Source organism: Marmota monax, unplaced genomic scaffold (assembly GCF_021218885.2).
Source record: "Marmota monax isolate L192 unplaced genomic scaffold, Marmota_monax_Labrador192_F-V1.1 WCK01_AAM20220418_F8-fsc00044, whole genome shotgun sequence".
Taxonomy (NCBI): domain Eukaryota; kingdom Metazoa; phylum Chordata; class Mammalia; order Rodentia; family Sciuridae; genus Marmota; species Marmota monax.
Window position 1 is genome coordinate 6,461,492 of NW_026695198.1, and position 26,587 is coordinate 6,488,078.

At 37.4% G+C, this 26,587-nt stretch overlaps 1 protein-coding gene and 1 long non-coding RNA gene across 2 annotated transcripts in view; one reads left to right on the top strand and one right to left on the bottom strand.

The window, feature by feature from the left end:
* The window catches only part of Pxdnl (peroxidasin like), a 471,071-nt gene that overhangs the window by 273,419 nt on the left and 171,065 nt on the right, over window positions 1-26,587 (bottom strand). The gene's annotated exons all lie outside the window — the stretch shown is intronic.
* The window catches only part of LOC124082048 (uncharacterized), a 34,525-nt gene continuing 25,372 nt past the window's right edge, over window positions 17,435-26,587 (top strand). The window contains exons 1-2 of the long non-coding RNA XR_006848238.2: window positions 17,435-17,767; window positions 22,379-22,564. This is a non-coding gene — a long non-coding RNA (uncharacterized LOC124082048). The remainder of the gene's footprint in view (window positions 17,768-22,378; window positions 22,565-26,587) is intronic.

The following is a 26,587-nucleotide window of genomic DNA, read 5'->3' on the forward strand; positions in this document are numbered from 1 at the left end:
AAAACGAACACCGAAATGTATGTTTTACTAAATTTGCTCATGCTATTTCATCTTCTGGATTCCCAATTTAAAGCAAATCTTTTATTACAACATATTTCCTAGCTGATTATTTTTTTAATACAGGAGAGATATTGAATTTTGAACATTAGTTTTGTAACTTTCTTTACTTCGCTTATTTATTGTTTCTAACCACTTCTTAGTTGACTGTGAGTATTTGAATCATGAAGTTATCTCCCATGCCAAACATAGTATTTCCCATAATGATACCTCATTTCTATCTTATACCCAATAAGACTTGATGACCCTCTTAAAATGTACTTTGAAATAATGGTGATAATAGGTACTCTTTTAGACTTTCATCCTTAATAATTATGAAAGTTACAAACTAGATGCTTTAAAAGGGAAGTAAGTAGGAGTAAAGAAAAGAATTTGCCAGGCAAGTGTGTTATTAAACCAGGAAGCAGGGTACGGATGGATAAATAGTGGCCGCATGCTCATGATTCCTCTTACCACAAATAATTACTATCATGAGCAGTAACTAAATGGAGGGTGTATTTATTTCTATGCCTAAGCCAATGAAGGGTTGCATTTCTTATAATATAGTCAACATATTAGAACAGTGTAAAAAACCTACCCCTCAAATTATGTTAAAATTAGTTTATTAAATTATTCAATTCTAGGAGAGGGGGAGGAGCTCATTGTGGACCACTTGCCTGGAATGCATAAGGCCTGGTATTTAAGGCACACCATTGCAAAATAAGTAAATAAACATTCAGTTCCTAAAATCCATTATTAATACTTAAATTTTACCTCTGATTTTAGGTTTTAAAAAGTTTTTGATCTTTATGTTAAAACATCACAATTTCAAGTTTTTTACCATTCCCAATCTAGATACAATATACATGGATATATACAAACATGCATACATATATATGACAGCTATTGTGTCATCTCCCAATGCACAAACACCTCCACCTCTTAGCTGGTACAGTACTAAAAATAGGCATCCTCACACAACTTCCATTTTAGTGCAACTGTGATGCTATCATTTGATTCTAATTGTTTTCTATCTTCCTAAGTTTTCTATAATTAGCATGGATTATTTATGTAGCAATTTTTAAAATATAAATATGCACAAGGAAAATTTAAAAGCACCTCTACTCAGAAATAATTACTTAATTTTGGTAAATGTCTCCCAAACTTTAGATAGAACAGGTAAACGTTTATAAATTGTCCATGATCAGATAAGGATTATGGATGCTTCTTGGCTTACCATGGTTATGTCCCTATCAACCTGTAATAAATTGGAAATATTGTAAGTAAAAAATGCATTAAACACACCTAAACTACAAACGTCATCGCTTCTCCTAGCCTACCTTACAAACACTCAGAACACTGGCATTAGCAGATAGTTGGGCAACCTCATCCAAAACCAAGGTTTTGTTTTATATGAGGTGACCATGCAGTTACGTGGCTGACTGTGAGCTGCAGCTGGTTGCAGTGCTCAGCATCACCAGAGCATATTACATATCACTACCTGGAGGAAGAGCAAAATTCAAAACTTCAAATACAGTTTCTACTGAATGCATGGCTTTTATTCTACCATAAAGTCAAAAAAATTAAGAGGAGCTATCATAAAGGAGAAAACACCTATAATTTTTGCATTTTCTTATGTACTTTCTTTATACCACATAAAATACAATTTTTTTCTAGGATGTAAGTATGATAGAGATGAGAACATACACTAGTCAAAGACAGTAACTTTCTCTCATCATCTATGTGCATCTAGAAAAATAATTAAATATAATTTGGATGAGTAAGAAAGTGAAATTATAAAACTGAAAGAATAGTTTCATAGATCTGCTGAAATATTAATTAGGTCAGATTGCTTCTCAACTTTTCTGTCCTTTCTTCCATATTTGGCCATGTGACTATTTGTTTTCCAAAAGTTATGATTATAATGCTTTACCTAATACAAAAAAAGAAAGATATGTGAAAACATGTGAAATACATACAGATATACACATTAAAATATTAATGTAAATATTAATCTTTTAAAAAGAAAACGAGAAAGTCATATAAACAGGATAATATCAATCTGCTAAATACATTGTAAAATCCAAAGTCAAAGATAGGACTCTTAAATATATGTTTAGTAATGAATCCTATCAATTTTAAAATGTTTTTTTAAATGTTAAAAGAAAAACTAATGTTAGATGATCCTTCTAAAAAAAAAATCACAAAAACTATATGTTGGTAAATTATGACTAACATTTAACAATCAAGTTCTCTTCTTGTTAAACTACTCATATCCAGCACTTGGTATCCACATAGGATTGGTTCTAGAACTCCACACTGCTACCAAAATCAAAGATTGCTCAAATTATCTTCCTAATTATGATGTAACCTTTGCATATAACCTACACATATCTGTCCATATATTTTAGCTCTTCTCTACATGACTTCTTATACCTAATACAATGTAAACATCATGTAAATAGTTGTTATACTGTTTAGGAATAATGACAAGAAATGTATATGTTCAGTACAGACAAAATTATTTTTTAGAATATTTCCCATTCGAGGTGGGTTGAATCTGAGGATACTGAACCGACAGATAACTAACTATACCTGAGATAAGGGGGTGAAGTAATCTTGTAGCATAGAGCCTCACAGAATTTTAGACCTAAAGAAACCTTAAAATTTATTTAACCTTAACTGTCTCACTTTGTTTCAAAATTTTTTATGATAATGAAACTAATTTTAAAAATTGATTTTTATAATACTGAGGCTCATGACATGTGCATCTGTTTCTCATGGCAGTGTTTTTGTTATCTTATTTTCCCTTTTTTTAAATTGATTTTATTTTTTTTAAATACACGACAACAGTGGAATGCATTACAATCTTTATTACACATATAGAGCACAATTTTTTGTATCTCGGTATATAAAGTATGTTCACATCAATTTGTACATGTACTTTTTTTGCATTACAATTCTTTATACACAAATATACCACAATTTTTCATATTTCTGTTTGTATATAAGGTATGTTGACACCCAATTCAAGTCTTCATACATGTACTTTGTATAATGATGACCATCACATTCCACCATCCTTGCTAATCCCTTGCCCCCTCCCTTTCCCTCCCATCCCTCTTCCCTATCTAGAATTAATCTAATCCTCCCATGCTCTCCCTCCCAATCCCACTATGAGTCAACCCCCTTATATCAGAGAAAACTTTCAGCATTTGTTTTTTTGGGGATTGGCTTGTTTGGTTGGTTGGTTTGGTTTTGGGGGGTTACTTTTTGGGGAGGAGGAGGTTTTGTTTCGTTGTGTTCTGATTTTGTTTTTATATGTTCGTGGTAGTGGGGATTAAACCCAATGACATTTCACCACTGAGTCACATCCCCAGCCATTTTAATTTTTTTTAAATTTTGAGTTAGGGTCCCTCCAAGTTTCCCAGGCTGGCCTCAATCCTCCTGCCTCAGCCTCCTGGGATTTCAAGTGTGTACAACCAATCTGGCTCACTTTTAAGGAAGTGAACCTGCACCTCTCAGAGACTGCCTGCTAACAAGTGTGAATGGGTGTGTTCCCCTGGGATGGTGAACAGATGAGAGATCATCTTTCTGGTCTTTGTATAGTTCAAGAAAAATAAAATACAATAAACATTTATATGCACTTGCCACTATTGAAAATAATACTGTATAAAAATCAAACTCAAACTTAAAGGAACAGAGTGTTTAACAAGATAAAACGAGTCTTTTACATCTATTGTCACTCTGACCAATAGAAATATAATTTGAGCACAAAATACAGCCATGTATCTATATCTAATTTTCTAGTAGCCACATTTAAAAAGTAAAAAGAACGAGGTGAAATTGACTTGAATAACATATATTTATCTAACCCAGTATACCTAAATTATTATCTTTCTAGGGTGTATTTAATATAAAAAGTTAAATACTTACGCTTTTATTTTCACATGTTTTGTGGTCTGAGTGTATGAAACAAGAACACATCAATTCAGACTAACTATATTTCAAGTGTTCAATAGACATCTCTGGACTGCGGTTTTGTTTTTCCTAACATTCCTCCATAACCTTCTACAAAATCTTTGCTCCTGAAAAAAATGTCCTGTTACACCTCAGGAAGAACTCACCTCCCCTCTGCATGCCATTTACCAAAATGTCTGTATTAGGGATTGTCAAGAGCCATCCATGGGCTATGTGTGGATTACATCAGCATCGCAGCCAGTGAAGAGGAGAATCTGGTGTCTGGGAACTTCCAGTGGAAATTTCCTGTGGCCAAGATCACCCAGACACGTTGTGAGCCCTGTTCAGCTCTGCCTGGTCCCACACAGCACTGGAGATGGGGTGACCTGCTGTAGTCACACAGCCTCTCAGAGATGGGTGTAACCTGCCAAGATGCCCATCAACCTTCTGACTGCCAAGATATCGTGAAGCAAGACTCCATTCCTGAAACCTTATACCAGCCTTTGATGTACCCCCTTAAAGCAACCACTGGAGCCATTTTCTAATTATCCAGCTCCAGCTCCTGTGTGGGCTGAATCTATCAGGTACTCTGCTTCAAAACTCTTTCTGGCTCTGAGTCTTTTGTTCTTCACTATTTCTGACTTATTTTCTCTGGTGGCTTATACCCTTCTGGGCAGGAAAAAAGACCCCTGGGGAGTCACTGGCAGCCTCCCCATAAGAGATTTTCTTTTTCATAAACTAACATACTTGGGTATACTGTAGAATTTGAACTGCTTGATCCATATCTTTAACAGGACATGCTAAAGACAAATGTTTCATTGAATGACAAACTCTATAATCTCCCAGCCTTCTGTATATGACTGGACAGCTAGAAGCTTTTAGGAAATGGGGAGGGGAGGCAGCTAGGAGCTTCTTCCTGAGCCCATCCGATGACTGTCCATTCACATCGCAAGCTTTCTAGTGGACAAGCACCAGAGTTAATTCTGTGAGAGTTAATTCACTCAAATAGAAGCAATGAATATGTTCTTATTTCTTTTAAGAGCCTGCAATCCCTAATGGTCAAAGCAAAGGGGACATAAAGTCCAGTTATTTTTGGCTCTTGGATTGGCAGCAATTGCCCTGATTCTCAATCAACTTTCTACTTCACTGCAGCCAGAAGATGAAAAATTCTGGGTAATCACTATACTGTTGAGAGCATCCTCTGCCCACAAAGGCTGCTCAGCTCAATAAATGACATGGTGATGGTTCCAGGCTGCACTCAGCATCCCCTTGGCTGCTTGAAGCCCACCTTGCCACCACCACTTTGGCCACCTCTTCTGGGCACCTGAAAAAACTGCACCAGGTCTTCTGAGGCCCCCACCAAGACCCACAAGGGTGCCAAGCAACTTTTGGGGACAGGAGGGACTGCTGACAAAGATGGAGGAAGCATACTACAGGGACACAGCCACATCAATGTTTATAGCGGCACAAGTCACAATTCTGGAGACAACTAGATGCCCTTCAATAGATGAATGGAAAAAAAAATTGTGGCATATATACACAATGGAATATTTCTCAGCAATAAAAGAGAATAAAATCATGGCATTTGCAGGTAAATGGATGGAGTTAGAGAAGATAATGCTAAGTGAAGTTAGCCAATCCTCCAAAAAACAAATGCCGAATGTTTTCTTTGATATAAGGAGGGTGATTCATAGTGGGATAGGGAGCAGGAGCATGGGAGGAATGGATGAACTCTAGATAGGGCAGAAGGATTGGACAGGGAGGGAGGGTGTTATTGATGATGGTGGAATGTGATGATCCTTATTACCCAAAGTATAGGTATGAAGACACGAATTGGTGTGAATATTCTGTGTATCCAACCAGAGATATGAAAATTGTGCTATATATCTGTAATAAGAATTGTAATGCATTCCACTGTCATATATAAACAATAAATAAATAAATAAGAAAAAAATGATGGAGGAAGAGCTACTGTTTGCAGCTCTGTCTTTCTATAACCCCATGATGTCTAAGCTGTAAAACTACCACAGGATCTTTCCAAATTCTATTGGAGGTGAGAAGCATGCTTTTGACAGCCATACCAGGGGGTGAACAGAATTTATGCCTTAGAGAATAAATAAATGAATCAGCTACAGCCTCAATGACAGTGCTTCTGCAAGGCTCTGACAGCCTGAACAGAACCCTCAAAGGCTGGAATGGTTCTCACTGAATTGTCACCAAGACTGACCACATAGTCTCAGAAATTAAAGAGGAGGAGAAGCAACCAGGCCAGGTGGAATCTATCAAGAGCCAACCCATAAGCCCAGCAAGAACGGGAGGAAGCATGGAAAGAATCTCTGTTCATTGTCCAGAAAAGCTACAGCCAACGAGCAGCTGCTCTCCATCTTCCTCTCACTGGGTTTTGCTGTCCTGGGATGTCCAGTTTATCAAAATTTATTTTGAAAGTGTTGAACTCCTTGTCGGAACCAGAACCTTGACCCTGTGCATGAAAGGTGTTAGGGATGTGTAATAAGAGGAAGGAAGGAAAGTGGGGAGAAAAGAGGAGGGGGAGGGATGAGGGGGAGAAGGGGTGGGGGAAGGAGTGGGAGGAGCAGGAGGAGGGGGAGAAAGTGGAAGGGAAAAGCTAGAGGGCAGGGGAGAAAAAGAGAGAGTGATGCCCCAAGGGGGCATGTTGCTATGTTATGTGGATCATCTTCTTGGGACCCCTTTTGCTAACTTCCAAGTTTCCTTTTCCTATAAGATATTAATAGTGAAAGTGAGGACTAAGTGGGACACAATAAAATTGATTTTCTTCTCTGCATTGAACTTCATCTTCTATATAACTCTTGAATACCAAAATAGTCAATTGATGAATTGATGAAGTGCTCTCTGGTCAGGTCCCCTGACCTTCTCCCAGTTCTACCAGGATGAACCTGAGAGCTCTAGAGATCTCATCCTGAGAGTCACCCCTTGTTATTATAAAGTTGTCTTTAAGGCTTTCATGGTTCTGTAAGGATGGATGACACACTTAAGAGACAGATTGTTTCACTGCCAGAAATGCTATTGAATAACTCCTAGTCATTTGGTAGAATCCTGGAAAAAATCTTCTTGATTACATTATATTTTGAGGTTTGAGCTTTTTCCCCATTGATTGGCAAGGAGAAAGCATTAATAAAAACTGATCTGGATGGCCCCACTTGATTTGGAATTAAAAGAAGATAATTTCTGTGAAAATGGAAGGCGAGAAGGAAGTCAAGTGGTTATTTATAGAGGATGAGGATTATGGCGGGGGAACTACCTGGAAATAAGTTTCCCCTGGGGAGGATACATCAGGAAGTGCAGTTGATGATAGTGTCTCCTAGATCTCAGTGTCATTGACATCTGAAGCCAGGTAATTCCACGTTGGGAGAGGTGCTGTTCTGAGAATTGTGGGCTGGTTAGCAACATTCCTAGGCTCTACCAACAGGTGACGAACTATTCCAAATATTCCCTATGAAGGTGAGGGGGCCACATCTTTCTAAGAACCACCACCCTAGAGCCTTGAGCTCACAGAAGGATCCCAGTCATAGTCTCCAGTTTCTCGACTCCTCAGTTTTCAAATATCCGGGAGGAGATTCTAATAAGAAGGGGACATACAGTACTCACAGGCTGTATTTGGGTGTTGAAATAACTTACCATTTCAACTCTTACAGATTAAATATTAGGGCTGGCGAGAGTATCTGAAAGAAGGAAAAGAGTAACGCAGGAAGAATCCAGAGGTTAGAAGTAGGTAGCTCCCAGGAATCAAGCCAGAATGGGCCCACCTGGTGACAGAAGCAAGTGGAGTCACTGGGTGAGACATGCCACGGGCAGTAAGTTCAGGTAGAAAGGTCACCCTATGGGCAAGAATGACATGGGAGCAACGGGAAAATCCAGGGACAGTTAGAGGGAAAAGAGGTACAAAATCGTATGTTCAGTTCCCAGAAGAAATTCCTCCAGATGGCAGCTTTTATTTCAACCGCTTCCTCATGGGAAGAGAGAGGCTTCCAGCATCACCAGATAACCACCATCACACCTGGGCAATGGCTGTGGTCTGGCCTGTGAAGGGCCTTGGGGAGAGCATGGGTGGCATGTACCATATCCTGAAAGTCCTGCTTTATCTATTTGTCAGTATTTGCCTAAGGAGCATAAGTATCAAGGTAACAGGGTATTGGCATTTTTTAAACTCACTTCTAGCCACCAGGAATGAGCACAATAATTTAAATTGGAGATTTTATATATATATATTTCCCCAAGATGCAGAGGCAGGGAAGGTGGCAGAGTGGCTCTTTGTCCAAGTTTAAATTAGGTCATTAGTACCATAAGGAGATTATTGTTTACAGTATCAGTAAGGTTGCTTATTCTGGAGTTACATTTCACAGTTACAATATGCAATGTTAGAAGCTTTGTGCAACTCTCAAGAAGGTCCATTGTCTGAAGTTACTGTTAGGCAGGCAGCTCCAGGAGCACTGGAACTTGATGAAACATTGTAGTTATCAAGCAAGCAAGCTCCTTTATTCCCAGAAATTGTATACCTAAGATTAAAGTCAAAGCTGATAAGACTCTAACATGGAGGGCATTACCATAACAACCAGGCATCCTATGCCTTTACACAAAAACTTTCCCAAGCACCAAACATGCCACAGCCATGAATTCATCAGGAACCCCAATCCCAAATACAAAACCCCTACAGGTACCAGAGACTGAATTCGGGAATACTCAACCACTGAGCCACATCCCCAGCCCTATTTTGTATTTTATTTAGAGACAGGGTCTCACTGAGTAGCTTAGCTTTTTGCTGAGGCTGGCTTTGAATTCACAATCCTCCTGCCTCAGCCTCCCTAGCCATTGGAATTACAGGCCTGTGCCACCACACCCTGCTGAATCAAAATATTTTAAAATAAAGATTTTGAAAGTTTTTCCAAAGTTTTTGTTCCTTGGGATGATTGCCCTAAATACAAATTACACCTGTTGGTCCTCATGAGAAGAACTCTCAAGCAGCTCTACTATATCCCAACAGTCTCTGGCACCCAGATTCTACATTGGATTAAAATGTTTTTAAATTTGTATTCAAATATCTGAGAGTTAACAAGTATAAACACATTTAAAAACTATATTATATTATAAAGCACAGAAGTGAGCAAAATTTCCCTTCCATTTACTGCCCATTAATAGTAAATACCAATAAGTATAGTCCATAAATGAATTTATATATGAGTCTCATAAATAAATGCCTACCTCTAAAATATATTCTTTATAGAAGATATTATACCATTTTTCCATTATTTGTGCCACCAACCCTGACATTCAAGTTGAGAAGTTTGTCAACATTTCTTGCTTCATACCCTAAGGCAAATGTAAGGTCTATTTCTCTTTGTAGACCTCTCAAAAGGTCTATTCCCCTTCAAGTTAAAAAAAACGACCAAGGGTAAAATAAGTACTTGTTCCCATATTTGTTTCCTCTGATATATTTTGATTGAACATCAGTCATTTCTTTCTCCAAAGCTAAACACTATTGCTTTTAGTCAATAAATTCGTCTTTAGCACTTAAAAAAAATGTTTTTAAGTTCCATTGACATGGTACCCAGCCTTGGGCATGCAAATATTTTCTTTCTAATAGTATAAATAAATATTATAAATAAAATTTAAAGTAACAATTAAAAATTAAATGTTTGCTATTATGATCCTAATAGTATTCAACAACAATAATAAATAATAGACTATTATTGTTAATATATAGACGTTTTTCCTCATCTTTTCAAGATATTCCTGGAAGATGTTTAATAAAGGACATACTCTAAAGTAATTAGAAAACAAATAAATGGCCATCAATTCAGCTGCTTAAAACAACATCACTTTATTATTTCAGTTTCCTTGGCCCAGGGGTCTACACATGAGTCTTCTGAAATCAAGGCATCTCAACTAGAGCTCATTATCCTCCTCCAAACTCATTCAGGCTGTTGTCAGAATTCAGAATGCAGTTGAAGCACTGAGACCCTCCTTAGAAACCACCTTTCTCTGTAGACAGTTCACAGCATGCTGTTTCTTCCAAGCTAGAAAGAGCATGTCTGCTAATTACCATCCCCACAAAAACTCAACTGCTTAGGCCAAGCCTCCATGGGAGAATCTCCCTTTTAAATGGCTCAAAGGCAACTGATTAAGGACCTTCATTAAATATGCAAAATCCTTTTGCCTTTGCTATTAGTGTAAGTGATTGCACACGTATTTTCACTGTGAGTATAAATGAGTGAGTGATGAATGGATATATGTAATATTACTAATATAAGTGATATCCTATCTCACACAAAGACCCTGCCTATACTCAAGGGAAGTCCCCTTAGGTAGGTTATTGGGAATCATCTTAGAATTCTTCATACCACCTTGAGTTTTGGAGCTAGTAGTAAAGAAAAATTGTTTGGATATATTCATCTGTTCACTCAAATTATTATGATTAATAGTATCAGCAATATGTGTGGCATCACAATAAAAATTTTAAACATGCAAAACATAAGTTATTTAGGAATACATACTACCCATATTAGAAACATAAATAAATATATAGGAATGAAAAAAAAAAGGAATTTAAGTATAGAAATTACCTTCGTGGTAGGAAAAGAAGGAAATTAGGTTTATTATTAGCTTGTTTCCTAACTGGGTTGGTGATTACATGGATGTTCACTATATTGCTTTAGACCTCTTAAGGGGTCTTGAATATTTTATAATAAATGTTTAAATATAGCTGATACTTATTTGTGTGTCTGGCAGTTCTCAAAGTTATATGACAAATCTGCCCTCAAAAAGCTTAAAAATCTAAGAAGGAAATTAGATGGATAAAGTTAAAGGAACAAAGAGAGGTAGGTTATGAAGGACCTCGGATGCCCTGTAGAAATGCTCCTTCTTGTACTGAAAGCTGGAGATTCATTAACACCTTTTAGCCAATGGAAAAATGGCATTCACAAATATCAATTAAGAGGACAAAAATGGTGGTGGTGTTTGTTTTGTTTGTTTAGATTCAAAGCAGATAAAGGAAGACAGTAAAAAGTGGCTAGAACTTGAGAAAGCATGTTAGAGAATTTATTTGCTCCTGGGATGCACTCCTCCTTGACCTGCCCTGAACTGTCCTCTGGGGCCTGAAATGGTGGTTCCTCTGTCCTCTGATTTCAGTTGGCTTCAGGCAATGGGGAGCAGTACTGGGATGCCAAAGAGGAAAATGTAAGAGAAATTAAGGTATCTACTCACTGGCTCCCTTCCCTCGTATTTACAAATAGCTGACTGCCTCCAGCTGAAGTTCAGTTCTTACTGAGCATCTTCCTCCACACAACTCTGCACCTTTGTGTCTCTACCTGGTCTTTGCTCTCCCTCTTTGCCCCTTTAAGGGTGGTAAAATCTACCAGGCATAGTGCTGTGGTCTGTATTGGGATTTCAGTGTTGAAACCCTAATGCCCCAGGAGATTGATCTTAGGAGGTGGGGACCTTGGGAGGTGATCAGGTCAGGAAAGTGGAGCCCTCATGATGAGATCAGTGCCTTCAAAAAAGCGACCAGTGATATCCCTTCCCAATCTGCCATGTGGGATGACAGAGAAGTCAGCATTTGCAATCCGGAAGAGAGCCCTGACCAGGATCTGGCCATACTGGCACCTGTTCTTGAACTTCTAGCCTTCAGCATGGAGAAATAAATTTCTGTCGTTTAGGAGCCACCCTGTCCATGAACCAAGATGCCTCAGATATTGCATTTTTTCCTAGTGTTTCTTTACACCATGTTCCAACCTTCATAATAGTGCCTTAACTAAGCTCTCTTCAGAATGCCCAATTGGTGTGCTGTTTCTGTAAGGACCCAGGGAAACTGACATACGAGGTCAATGCACTCAGCTAAGGGAGGCTTGGCAAGGACCCAAATTAATACCCTAGGTAGGAAGAAAAATGATCTGAAAGATCAGAGCTGAAATCAGTCATAGTTGACAAGCAATTGAACATGAGGACAAAGATTAGTCCCAGATTTCAGGTCTGAATTTCCAGAGAGTCAAATCAACATCCACTAAGAAATAAAATATGGCCAGGAAGAAAGGGAGATGTTTAATTGGGGCTGGTCATCAGTTCAGTTTGGGAGGGAACATATCTGAGGGGCTCACAAGAAACAAAATATAAGTACAGTGGTTCAGGTCTTGAGACTAAGATAAGGTCTAGAGACATAAATCGGAGTATAAACTGGTATACAGACAGTATCTGCAGAGAGGAAAGAACATGAGATACCCCTGAGATCTTAGAAAAAGAGGAAGGGATGACTCAGGGTAATGCTAGGGTTAAGGAGCAGGAGGAGAAAGACAAACTTGCAAAGAAAAAGAAAAAAAGTGTCTCCAGGCTGGAGTGGTCATTAGTATTGGATGCTACTAAGAAGTCCAATAAGAGATAACGCAGTTATACACACATTATAAGATTTAGCAACTCCTCACAGACATACTTGAACTAAAATGTCACCCTCTCAGACTTTCCCTGTTTCTATTTTCTTCGTAGAATTAATAATGATCTGTATTTATTTCACCGTCTATGTAGTTTGTACTTATTGCTTATTTGTCAGTATCACCCACTAAAATGCAAACTTCTAGAAGCCAGAGTCTTATTTGCCTCACTCAACATTGCTTCAATAGCTAGCAGCATTAGTCATTGATTAGGGGAGCAAGTGCTTCAACTAGGAGACCATTATAGTCATTTGGTCTGGTCTCAATCTAAGCACCATCCAAATTATTCAATTTGCATAGTATTAATTGCCCCAACCCCTTCTGCTCTGGCTCTCCAGTTGTGGAAAAAAGACCCTGAGGAGCAGGGAGTGATTTTCAGTGCCTCTGGACTCAGCATAACCCCTCTGCAGTCACAACACTTTTCTGTTTTCTTCACTGCCTGTGGATTGAGTGAAAAGTGATTTTCAAGCAGCCTGTAATTAGACAAGAAGAATAAGTTCCAGTGTTCTATTGCACAGTAGGGTGACTAAGGTTAGCAATGTTGTATTGAATATTTCAAAATAGCTAGAAGAGAGGATTTTGAATGTTTTCACTCCAAAAGAAATGATAAATGCTACAGGTACTATATATGCTAATTACCCTGATTTGATGATTATGCATTGCATACATGTGTCAAAGCATCATATTGTGCCTCCAGATGTGTACAATTAATATGTCTATTAAAATATTAAAATTTAAAGAATTGACTGTCTCTTTCGAGAATCAGAAAATCTAAAAGGAATAGAATACTCAGCACCAACCAATCATTGTTATAATTTCTATTCTGTTATTCCAGCAATTATTTTGATCAGATCATTCTATCATAAATGTCAACTTGTAGATTCACTCAAATTATTTTAAAAACTAGTTTTAGAATTTTTCACATTTTTCTTATGTACAAGTTTTATGGAAATGAGAATGATCTGCCTGTACTTAAAAAACATGATATAGCACAAAAATCCGAGAAGAACTTATATATATCCCCCAAAAGTAACTACATATGGGGCTCCTCAGAGAGCAAGACAATCTGGAAATAACTTTTTGGTAAGAGAAATGTTCTCAAGATGGAAATTTTAAAGTAGAAGATGACAGACATAAACATCTAAATAAATGATTTAAATTTCTCTCATTATTGGTCATCTTTGAATAAAATCACTTAGTTGATTTTTATATATTCCTAATTTCATTTCATAGTTGAACTTCAAAAAGCTTACTTAATACTGTTAGCTGAAACTCAAATGCATATTTTCACAACTTTTTCAGTGACCTAAATCAGATGTGCTTAGTGGTTTTCTTCTTTGAGACTTTCAAATTAATCTCTATGTTGTACATTGTACAAATCCCCATTAACAGAATAACATGAAATAGTACAGCTGTGGGCTGGGGATGTAGCTCAAGCGGTAACACACTTGCCTGGCATGCGTGGGGTGCTGGGTCGATCCTCAACACCACATAAAATAAAATAAAGATGTTGTGTCCACAGAAAACTGAAAAATAAATATTAAAAAATTCTCTCTCTCTCTCTCTCTCTTTAAAAAAATAGTATATCTGTGCTCTTTCTTCCTTCTTATTTATATTTTTTAGACTGCAAGTGAATTCATTTTTACTATTAAAAAAAAACACCTTATAACTTTTTTGCCTCTGTTCAGTTAACATAAGAAGAAACTGTCTTATTCTTTTTGCCAACTTCTCTATGCCTATCACATAAAATAGTAAATAGACAAATTATCTGCAACTGATTTCATCTGCTCTAAGTATGGTGGGCATAAAACTGTTCTATAATGAAAGACTGGATCGTGTTGTCTCTTGAAATGTATATTTCAGAATTGATCAGGAATTATTTCCTTTAGCATAATCAATGTAGAGAATCCAGTCTCAGTAAATCTGGAAAAAGAATGGAGGAGAAAGTACAGAAATGGAGTCACAAATTCCTATATAGACTTAGCTGTGAGATGAACTTGCAGCTAGAAACAGGCATTCAGTTTGAATTAATTTCTCCTATGTGAGATTTTTGCCAGGCTCCCTTCTAAGTTTGAGTCATTGACAGATTTTAGGAATTAGTTATAACAACCTCCTTATAACATATTTTAACAGGGATGAACAGTCACTGGGATACCACATTTATAACCCACAATAAAGTGAAGATATAATTTTATAGATGGAAATTCTCCATATGACTTTCAGATCAATCCTCTGTTCCTTCATGTTTTAGCTCATCAGAAAATTTATGGCATCATTATAATGGCAGTATGAAACAGCCATCACTGTAGCAATGTGAACATGATGCCTTCATGGGAGTGTCTGTATAAGAGTCTCTGCCCTTTTTCACCCTGTCAGGGACTCTGTCCACAGACTGCCATTCACTATCAAATCAAAGGCTGCTGCATGCCAACCTACAAAGATCATCTGCAATCCACACATGGTAGCATTCAGCAGATGGGGTTTAGCCTATGTCTGAACTGAATTTACCTGGAGAAATTAAGGTAGGTTATTATGTTGTACCTTTTAATGTGTTTGCACAATCTGAGGCTCAAGCAGGCAACACATTCTGAGTCTCACATTCAAAAAAATAAAATCAACAACAACAACAACAAAAAAAAAAAACCAGGAAATCATGCACTCAAAAAATCTGCACAGATGTTTTCTGGAACTTTTCTAAGATGCTTGTGTTAGAGCAGCTGCACATAGAAGAGAGGAGAGAGTTATGCATGTGGGGTGATCCCCAAACTCCCTCTGGAACCATTGAAGGTGTACTTCCCCTACAAATTCTCTTCAAAATGGTACTTCTTGGAGATAAAAAACTAAAATAATAAAAATATTTCTATAGAAAAATACACACATATTTGTATTCAGATCTATATTAATATCTATGTATATATAATCATTCCCCAGTATGCATGAGAGAATGGTTCCAGGACCCCCAGGGATACCAAAATCTACTCAAATTCCTTATATTAAATGAGATAGTATTTGCATATAACCTATGCATATCCTTCCATATATTTTAGTCATCTCTAAATTACTGATTATACTCGATACGATGTAAATAATTGTTATTCTATATTGTTTAGGGAATAATGACTAGAAGTAAAAGTCTGTAAATGTTCAGTACAGTTGTTTTGTTTTGTTTTTCATATTTTCCATCAGCATCTAGTTAAATACACGGGATGCAGAGACCATGGATACTGAGGACCAAATATACTTATATATAATATCTGAGAGGAAAAGAGGCTTTGAGAAGGGCAAGGAAATTGGACCTTTAACACAGAATCCCTGGGGAAGCTTGAGAGGAATAAATCAAATGCATAATTCGCCAGTTTGACAGTTGGCCAAAGGCCATCCCTATCTCCGTCAGTCTTTTAAATTAAATAAATGCACATAAAACTCAAAAGCAGATTAATTTGAAGTTACTTAGTTTTTGAAATCAAATGATTTATGATACTGTATATTTGGTCATTTTAATTTGCAAAAGATTAACAGTAGGTACCCCCCCACCACCAAAAAAAAAAAAAAAACAGGGCAAATAGAACATACAATCATTCTGTTGATCTGTTTTAGTTAACTTCAAAATCAGAATTACATTCTTCCAAGATGAAACTTTTCTGTTAAATGGACGTTTCTTCATTCTCTAGCTGCTACTGGAAACAGCAATACCAAAAAGAATGCTGTATTTCCATTTCATTTTCACACATGCCACATAGTGGCTGGGAAACTAAAAGAAATAGAACTGAAAATATAACAACTTCTAGATCAATAAATATGAATGGAAATGTACGAAATGTTAGTAAGACTGCACCCTCTAAGTGCTGAGACTTTGTTTTAGGTTTCATTGCTAATATTCAACTTTTCAGTATAAGACAACAGTAGCAAGTAAAGAAAACCTATATCTCCCTAAAATATGCCTCTTTGACATAAATACTTTTGAGATGTAGGCATATGAGAAGGAGCATTGTGAAAGGGCTATCTTAACTATTCTCTCACCTGTACAAGCTATTAAAAATTCCTGGGAGATAGACCCCTTCCCAGTACCAACACAAGAAAATAACCAGTGACTTCAAATTGATACTGAAATTGATCCATATAAACTACCTGAAATAACCCTACTCTTCCACTAGGTTTACACAACATATCTCATACTAATGCCCCAGGAATTTACTACCCCTAACCCAGAACCCTTTGCCTTGTCATTTCTTTACAATGTTTATCATTCTTTGTCTAAAAAAAGTATAAGAGTTTCCTGCTTTGACCATTCCTTTGGATCTTCATCTCTTGTGAATATCCCCCATGTATTTATAAAAAATTAATAAAGCTTACATATTTTTTATCCACTAATCTGGCTTGTGTTAATTTGATTCCTAGACCCAGTGGAATATCCAAATTAAGGACTAAGAGGGGCAGAGATGTCTATAGCCACTCCTACACAAGTAGGCATTCATTTTACATGAAACGAGCACACTAGTTTAAAGGCATAAATGATTCATCTGCTGAAGAGATACCTCCCAGATCATATCTCCTACTGAAAATGGAAAGGGAAAAGAAAGCAAGGAGATTTCAAAAATTGTCCATTTCCTTCTGACTCTAGTGGAACATGCATACATATATTCACATACACATGCACATGAGTCTTCCATTAACAGCCACATTCAAATATAAAGATGACTAAGTAGTTACGAAATGATTTTTGAATAAAACTCCACCATTTTGAAATTCCCTGCTTCTTTTTGGCTGCCAAGTTGCGACTGCCTGTTGAGTCATTGTGCAACAAAAATGGTCTTCTGAGCCCCAGGTGCTGTCTCTCTACACAAGCTGCCAATCACCCGGGCTCTCCACATGGCAACAGCAGGTCTGAAGCTAAAGGGCAAAGACACCAGCGATTACCAAAGCAGAGAATGGGCCAGAAATAGGAAACACAAACAAAGCAAAGTCCAAAGGTGAGGGCTTACAACCTGGAAGTCAGCAGGTGTTGGTATTTAGGAGAAAGTCCCTTTCCCTAGACTTCAGTAAACTAAACAGGAAAGGTTTTGAATAAAACGTGCCTGATAGATCGACGAGGGGCAGAATTGAGATGAAGCTATAATTGTAGAACCAAATACCCCAGAATTGCTACTGCATTTCTTTGGAAAATCTTATCTATCCTCCTTTAAAGTAAAGGGTACAGTAATTTCCAAATATGGCCAACTGCTAATATTTTAGTTCCTTTTGCTCAGTTCACTAAGAAGTGAGTTCTCTACTGACATCTCCTGAAGATGCACATCCTGATGGGAAGACATCTGTTAAAGGTCAGTGCCTACAGCCTCCTCCAGGGAAGAGCAGATCTAGAGAGAGAAAAATCTGAAATCAGGAAGCTGCTGCTCCATATGGGAACTGGTCATTCCAAAAAAGACAGCAGAGTACAGGGGTTAAAATTTGGTGCTCTGGACTCATGCAGACTCAAGTTTCAATTCCAGACCCAGGACTAACTCCCTTGCCTGCAGAGAGAGAGAAAAATAATAATACCTTTCCCTAAACAAATCTAGACCTTAACGTTTACACAAAGGATGTTGGTGGTTCTTATTCAAAGTACTAAAAATTTTCTTTTTTTTTTAATTCTGATTTTTTATACATGATGGCTGAATGCAATTCATTTCATATTATACTACAGAGCACAAATTTTCAAGACACTGGTTGTACACAAAATATTTTCACACCATTTGTGTCTTACACATGTATTTAGGGTAAGGATGTCTAACTCATTCCACCATCATTCCTACCCTCTTGCCCTCTCCTGTCCTCTCCCTCCCCTTTGCTCTATTTAAAGTTCCTCTGTTCCTCCCATGCCCCACGCCCCACACATAATCGCCATTATGCATCTTCACCCTCATATCAAAGAAAACATTTGGCCTTTGATTTGGGGGAATTGGCTTGCTTCACTTAGCATTATATTCTCCAACTCCATCCATTTACCTGCAAATGCCAAGATTTTATTATCTTTTAATGCTGAGTAATGTTCCATTGTGTATATATACCAAAGTTTCCCTATCCATTCATCTACTGAAGGGCATCTAGGTTGGTTCCATAATTTAGCTATTGTGAATTGTGCTGCCATAAACATTGATATGGCTGTGTCCCTGTAGTATGCTGTTTTTAAGTCCTTTGGGTATAGACCAAGCAGTGAAATAGCTGGGTCAAAATGGTGATTCCATTCCCAGCTTTCCAAGGAATCTCCATACTGCTTTCCAGTTTGGCTGCACCAATTTGCAGTCCCACCAGCAATGTATAAGTGTGCCTTTTCCCCCACATCTGCACCAACACTTACTGTTGTTTGAGTTCTTAATAGCTGCCTTTCTGACTGGAGTGAGATGAAATCTTAGAGTCGTTTGGATTTGCATTTCTCTAATTGCTAGAGATGTTGAACATTTTTTCATATATTTGTTGATTGATTGCATCACCTTCTGAGAAGTGTCTGTTCGGTTCCTTCGCCCATTTATTGATTGGGTTATTTGGGGTTTTTTGGTGTTAAGGTTTTTGAGTGTTTTATATATCCTAGAGATTAGTTCCCTATCTGATGTGCTTGTAGTAAAGATTTGCTCCCACTCTGTAGGCTCTCTATCCACCTCACTGATGGTTTATTTTGCTGAGAAGAAGCTTTTCAGCTTAAATCCATCCCATTTATTGATTTTGGGTTTTAATTCTTGAGCTACAAGGAGTTTTATTAAGAAATTTGGGGCCTAATCTGACATGATGGAGATTTGGGCCTACTTTTTCTTCTATTAGGTTCTAGCATTTTTTTACCTGGGAAAATACTCGAGTATTTCTTGCGTGTTTCAGAAAATGATTCAGAACAAGGAAGTATAGTCTGGAACATATGATCCGTAATATGATCAGATTTTGATTTGAAAATCTATTTGCATTTTTAAGGGAACACTTAAATACAAAGTTCTGCACACAATGAAAACTTTTAATAAAATCTGTCATGGAACTGAAAGTAATAGCTAAAGACATGATGGCGTAGAGTCAATTTTTTATAGATATCTCCAAGGAAGTTTTCACAAATAACCTCTACTCCTACAGGAGTTAAAAACTCTCAATATTTTTCAGGTGGAAAATAAAGAATGTTTTAAATTCACAACAGTATAATTTATTTCTAGAGGTATTGTAGGTACTCTATGGCATTTCTCTTATTGTCTTTCCTGTTTCTATTTTCTTGTAATTCCATATATTACAAAAGCCACACGCATTGGGTAACCATGGTATCTGCATATTTCCAGTTGAGACTTTCTTACAACTCAGCCATTTATAGTCACACAAATAGTTTCTTCTTGCAATTGAAAAAATTACTTTTGTGTATTTCCTCAGGAAAATATATTGTTCTTTTGGTAAGCTGCAAAAGAAATGGAAATTAGATTGCTGAATGGCAATATAGTTGACCACTTTAAGAGTTTAGTAATAGACTGATTTATGAGTTATACTTTCCATATATTACCAATATGCTGTGAAAATTTTTGAAAGTACTTTGCTACCTTGCTAACTTCACCTTTCAAAAAATTGGCAGGAACATACATCAAGTACATCTATATTCAAATGGATTATATTAATATTATATACAAATTTTCTCTACTTCTAAGCATGAGGATATATTCCAAATATGCACACCTCACAAACTTGCTACTAATCTATAGGTTTTAGAACAATGTTTGATTGCTTTACAATACTAAACAAACACATATTGTGTATAATGTAAGTGAAAAATAGCAAAACTTGATAGTCTAAAACTATAGAGCATTTAAAAAGATGTTACTAATTGCCTACCTGTGCTGGTGCAGTTAAAATCTTGTTGAGAAAAATAGAGCACATCATATAAAAATGATATTGCAAAAGTCTCTGTGTGTGCGTTAGTGGGTGCCTGTATAAAATGAATAAATTAGTGCCCCAGATTCAACTTTGGAGAATACAGGAGGCAGAATTCTAAGATGCCCCATTCCAGGATTTATTCCACAAGGATGGGATTTTGAATAGAATGAGATATCCTGCACATGACTATGATACCTTGCATACATAAAAATTAACACATACTTTAATCAAACTACTTAATCAAAGAGATTTTTTTCTGGGTAGTCCTGATAGAATCCCAGGAAATTTTAATATAAGAAGAGAGTTTTCTCTACTTCTGGCAGAAGGGGCAGTCAGAGAGACTCAGAGCTTAAGAAGGATTTGGTGGGCCTTGACTGGCTTTCAAGATAAAGGGAAAACTACCAGGACCATAGCAAGGCCTGCAGCAGATAAGAATCACCCTCAACACTAGCCAGGAAGGGAGCAGGAGTCTCTGTAGAACTGCAGAAACTGACGCCTGCCAAAAACCTGAACCAACCTGGAGGCAGATGCCTCCCCAGGGCTTCCAGGTAGCAGCCCAGGCACAGACACCCTAATAAGAGCCTGCCAGACTTCAGGTCCACAGAGCTCTGAGCAAACAAATGAGCTTTGTAATGAGCCGCTATATTTGTTATGCTACGATAGAAAGTTAGTCCAAAGGGGTATTTTCTGTAGTTTCAAATTATGAAATGCCCAGCAATATAGCAATAACAATCTGTGTTTTAATCTTGTGGTAATGTCAGATCACCTGAAATGATATTATTATTATCATTATAACATGGTAACACTCAGGACGTAAAAGCATAATAAAAAGTGACCACATAACAATTAAGATAATAACCATGAATAGCGAGAGGAACAAGTGTCAGTAGAAACAGTTCTGAATGAGGACTTAGGGAACCAGGTTTCCATCCTGGCTATCCTGCTCAGTGGTCAATACATAGCCCATCTGGGCTTCAGTTCTCTACAAAATGAGTTAATTGTTCTAAATTGTTTCTAATAATTCATAAAGACAAAACCAAGTCTCAGTGCTCTAAAAGAACCTGAGCCAGAACCCTCTGCCTCTGTCTCACCAAACTCAGCTCATCTAATCGCCAAACAGAAAGCAAACTCTAAGGAGCGAGGGCACTTTAACATCCCCATCCTCCTGGGGAGATAAAAGGAGATTGTTGCCTAACCCCTGATATGTGCCTATTCAAAACTTGCTCTGCTCAATAGAAACTTTCTCTTATTTCTTTAATAAGAGGTAAAAGATTTCTGACTTTTCCTGGTTTGAAATGTCAATTATCAGTTATTATTGTGCTATATTTGTGAAACTTTACTACTTAAAGCACTCTCCCTTGTCCTCCCTCCCTAGCCATATCTTCTAGGACCAAAAGGCTCCACCCTGGAGCTGGAGAAAGTTATTCTCCAAGGCAGAGAGAAAGTAAGGACTCAGGGCCCAGCTTACTTGCATGTGATGCCTAGCTTCTCCTCTGAACAAGTCTATTGTCGCCCAACTTTGTAGTACCTCTGTGTCCCCAGGGAATTGTAATAGCACAGCAAGGACTGTTAAAAGATTAAAATTTATGCAAAGCATTTACAAGAATTTGCAGAAGTGTTCAATAAGCTGTTCTTCTTATTGTTACAGGCTGTTTTGCCCTCATTCTGTAAACTGTGTATTTGTGCATACGTGTGTGTGCGCGCGCGGGTCTCACTGTGTATGCCTATGTTTATTTGGCAAGTAATTAACATCAGTATTTAATCATGTAATCTGCCCTCCTCCCCTGATACAGAAGGTGATAGACGACATTTTCTCTTTCACTGGGATGGTTCACAGCACCCAGCAGACTTAGGGCTCACTAAGAGGTCATAAGTGCTCTTTAAATGGTGAATGACACATGCCCCACCCTGTGGTTGTATTTCTTTGGTTCTTACACATTTTTTTTCTTCCTTTCCCCTTTTGAAAAAAAAAAAAATCTGCACAGAGTATGCTTACAGTATTTGAAGCTAGCAATTAAGATAAATCCACACAGGTAGAATATTTCCCTTTTCTTTGCCAGAATGCTGTTAATCCCAGAAGAATAAAGTTAGCCAGAAATGAGTCTGAAGATCCTATAACCCCAGACGCTGTGTGAAGGAGAACTGCTGTCCACACTTAGCAATTCAGGGTTTGCCTCTTGGGGCACCTGCTGGACCCGGGCCTTAAGGAAAAAATGAATCTGACCCAAAAATGGAGAGAAAATACAGTAAGTCAGATCCTTTTTTGTTTGTTTTTTCCCACTTGAGCCATGAGGGAAGTATTTATTACCAAAAATTGTTTTGGTAACATTGCTTTGAATGTAGCATTTTCACATTTCTACTGAAAATGGTATTCTTGACCTGATCATTTTATGTTACACCATAGAAATTGGTACTTTGGTTCATACAGGCTGCTATGGCTCTGCTGAATAGAAATAGTATTTTTCTTTCTTTCTTCTTTTATTTATTTTTGCTTCTTTGTCTCTTTTTGTGATGTTGGAAATCAAACCCAGGGCCTTACAGATGGTAGGCAAGTGCTCTACCACTGAGCTACATCTCAGCCCCAGAAATAGTATATTCTAAAACAAACTATCACACACAACAATAAAGAGTATAAATATAATTGCCAACATTAAAAAAGTCAAATGAAAAGTGGTGATTAGAAGCTCCTTCTACCTTATTATGTCTTTCCGATACATATAAATTTTGCTTTTCTCATAGTGGACTCAGCATTATTAAAATCAGATCTGGAAGCCTGTGCAGTGGCCCATGCCTGTAATTCCAGCAGCTCCAGAGGTGGAGACAGAGGATCTTGAGTTCAAAGCCAGCCTCAGCAAAAGCGAGGAGCTAAGCAACTTGGTGAGATCCTGTCTCTAAGTAAAATACAAAATAGGGCTGGGGATGTGGCTCAGTGGTTGAGTGTCCCTGATTCAATCCCTAGTATCCTCCTCCCCCAAAAATCAGATTTGACCCAGGAAATAAAAGGGCTCTAGAGTTACTAGTTGGAAAGTCACAGCTGAGGGATTGTTTCAAACCCAAATCTGCAGTCAGTCAAGATAAAGCAGTCATACACACACACACACACACACACACACACACACCACACAGACTAGGATTTGAACTCAGGGGCACTAGACCACTGAGCCACACTCCCAGCCCTATATTGTATTTTATTTAGAGACAGGTCTCACTGAGTTGGTTAGTGCCTCACTATTGCTGAGGCTGGCTTTGAACTCATGATCCTCCTGCCTCAGCCTCCCGATCAGCTGGGATTACAGGCGTGCACCACCATGCCCAGCTCATTTATATTTGATTATCATCATTATATCCATTAACTTTTGTTTAATCAATAAGACTATTTAAATCATAATCCACTTGAATCAAAGTGTGAAATATTATATATCAAGAAATTTGTAATGTTTTGAACAACCAACAATAAAAAATTAAAAAAAAAAAACAGATATGTTTAGGACCTCATCATACTGAGCCATGTATTACAGTTTTAGCGCATTGGAAAAGGTTTTGGCAATCTTCCTACATGTAGCAACCTCTCTAAGATTGAAGGCCTGGGTTAAAAAGTAAGTGGGGCTGGGGTTGTGACTCAGCGGTGGAATGCTCATGTAACATGTGCAGGGCCCTGGGTTTGATCCCTGCTGAGAGCCACGGCCGAGTCTGTATGGCCCCTGGCATTTTGCCAACAGTATTGATTGACAGGCGAGGCATTACTATCCGCCTCTGCCGCAACTTTTGAGTTCTCGCACTATTTTGGAGTTCTCATGGGGATTTCCGGGGATTCCCCGAGAGTTCCCATTGGTTGGGGAAGTGCAGGAGGAGGGATTTCCGGGAGAGATATTTCCGGCTGGGGGTTCCTGGACAAGCCTCCTGGCGCGTTCGGGAGGATTCCCCGGGAGCTGTGTGAAGTGTTTTCCTGCAGTTTAAAAATAAAGTTTGTTCCTGCTTCAGTGGCTCGTGATTTGTGCCCAGCCAGACTGCGGCAGATCCCCAGCATCACATAAAAATGGATAAATAAGATAAAGATATTAGGTCCAACTACAACTAAAAAATAAATATTTTTTAAAACGTGAAAAAAAAATAAAGTTTAATGAATAATTAAATAATGGGTTTAAATTATTTAATTCTTTAAGTAATTATCATGAAAAGTTGCTTTCCATGTTTAAGACAACCTTGAATTCTGGGAGATATAAAGATAATAAAATATAGTCAATAGAAAGCTGAAAAATTACCAAAGGTACCCAAGAATGCAGCTACACGGTAGAAAAAGAACATTTCCTTTGGTTAGATACACAAGTTCCAGGTTACTGTGCTTACATAATTTGCTTAACTTCTGTTTCCAGCGATAAAGCCTGCTCTATCAGAAATTGTTAGAATTTTTAGAAAAGACAAAACAAGTTAAGGATCGTGTATCCATAGGGGGAAAAAATGACATGTGATGTTAAAATATTACTCTCATAAATTACGTAGCACCTATGTGACTTCTAAACACCATCCCCATCAAATATTTATAAACACAAATATTAGATTAATCCTAAAGCTAATTCCAAGAAGCCAAATCACACTAACTCAGTCATTTTACAACCACCTGTATGGACTCCTTAGAGAGTCACTTAAAGTGAAAATCAGTATAAAATATAAAAACAATAATTTCTTTTTTTTTAATTTTTATTGTTGGTTGTTCAAAACATTACATAGTTCTTGATATATCATATTTCACACTTTGATTCAAGTGGGTTATGAACTCCCATTTTTACCCCGTATACAGATTGCAGGATCACATCGGTTACACATCCATTGATTTACATATTGCCATACTAGTGTCTGTTGTATTCTGCTGCCTGAGGATAGGAAAGGCAGCACAATAATTTCTGATAGAGAAAAATCTATTTTTTTAGAATGAAAATGTCAGGCTCCAAATTTCATGAAGTGGGTCTGGAAGGATAACAAAAAGAAAAGTAAAAATTCTGATCAGAACATGGTAGCACATGATTAGAATTCCGAAAAGAAAAACAAAGTTGATAAGTTGGAAAGAACAAAGTTGCAAGTTATAGTCACACAAAAGAAAAAAGGGAAAAAATTAAAAAAAAAAAAAACAGCATTGACATAATTTCCTAGCCAAAGCAAAATAATTGCCTCTCTTTAAAATATTTATTGAAAATAGATTTTTTTAATACCCTGAGGGAAGAAATCGTGATCTGGAATTCTATTGCTCTCTTCTTCCCTATAATCAGACTTGCTAAACAACTAATCAAAGGTTTAAAGGTAAAAAACAAAAGGTAAAAAAAAAAAAAGGATTTAAAGGTTTTTCTTTGCATATTCTGTAGTCTTTGAGCTTTCCCAAAATAATGAGCAGATTAGGATTTCATTGTAGTGAGCCAGAAATAAGGTCTTTTACAGCCAAATTTCTGTCATGAAGTTACTTAGCTTTTCATCCTTGTGACCAAAATGCCCGACAAGAACAACTTAGAGAAGAAAAGATTTCTTTGGTCTTATAGTCACAGAAGTTCCAGTTCACGGTCAGCTGGCTCCATTGCTCTGGGCCTAAGGTGAAGCAGAACATCATGCTGCAAGGGCTCAGATCACAGCAGCTGAGAGGCAGAGAGAGACGGGAAGGAGCCAGAGAGAAGATAAATCTCTCCAGTCTATTCAGCCATCAATGAATTAATTCATTGATAAGGTCAAAGCCTCCATGATCCAATCACTTCCCCAAAGCCCTACCTTTGAAAACATGAGACTTCAGGGGACATTTTAGATCCAAACCTTAACAGGAAGCAATACCTCTGAAAACCTAAAAGAAAATTTGATTTTAAATATAGTTTTACTTTTTACACTAAAAATGTGCTAATCACCATCATCAAATTACCTAAATTAATGAGACAATATTTTAAATTTACTTTGGATAATATTTTAAAAAAGAACACTTAAATTGTACTTACTGAACACCAGCCACTCTTCTAATAGTTTCCTCCCTACCCATGTGTCTGTAGCTACCTATCTATGAAAATATGCAATTCAAGATAATCTTCAGTGATTTTTTTATTCTTTCCAGTTCATGGTTATAAAAACTATTGCTCTGGTATATTTAGCAAACTATGCTGTACCTCGATTCATTTTCTGAAACCTCCTTCATTAAATAGGGTATGAAGGTAGCAATAGCCCGCAGTCCATGGTATTGAGATTCCCATTTTGGCTCACCAGCAGAGACCCTTCTCTCTTCACTTTTTTATGTGCATTCT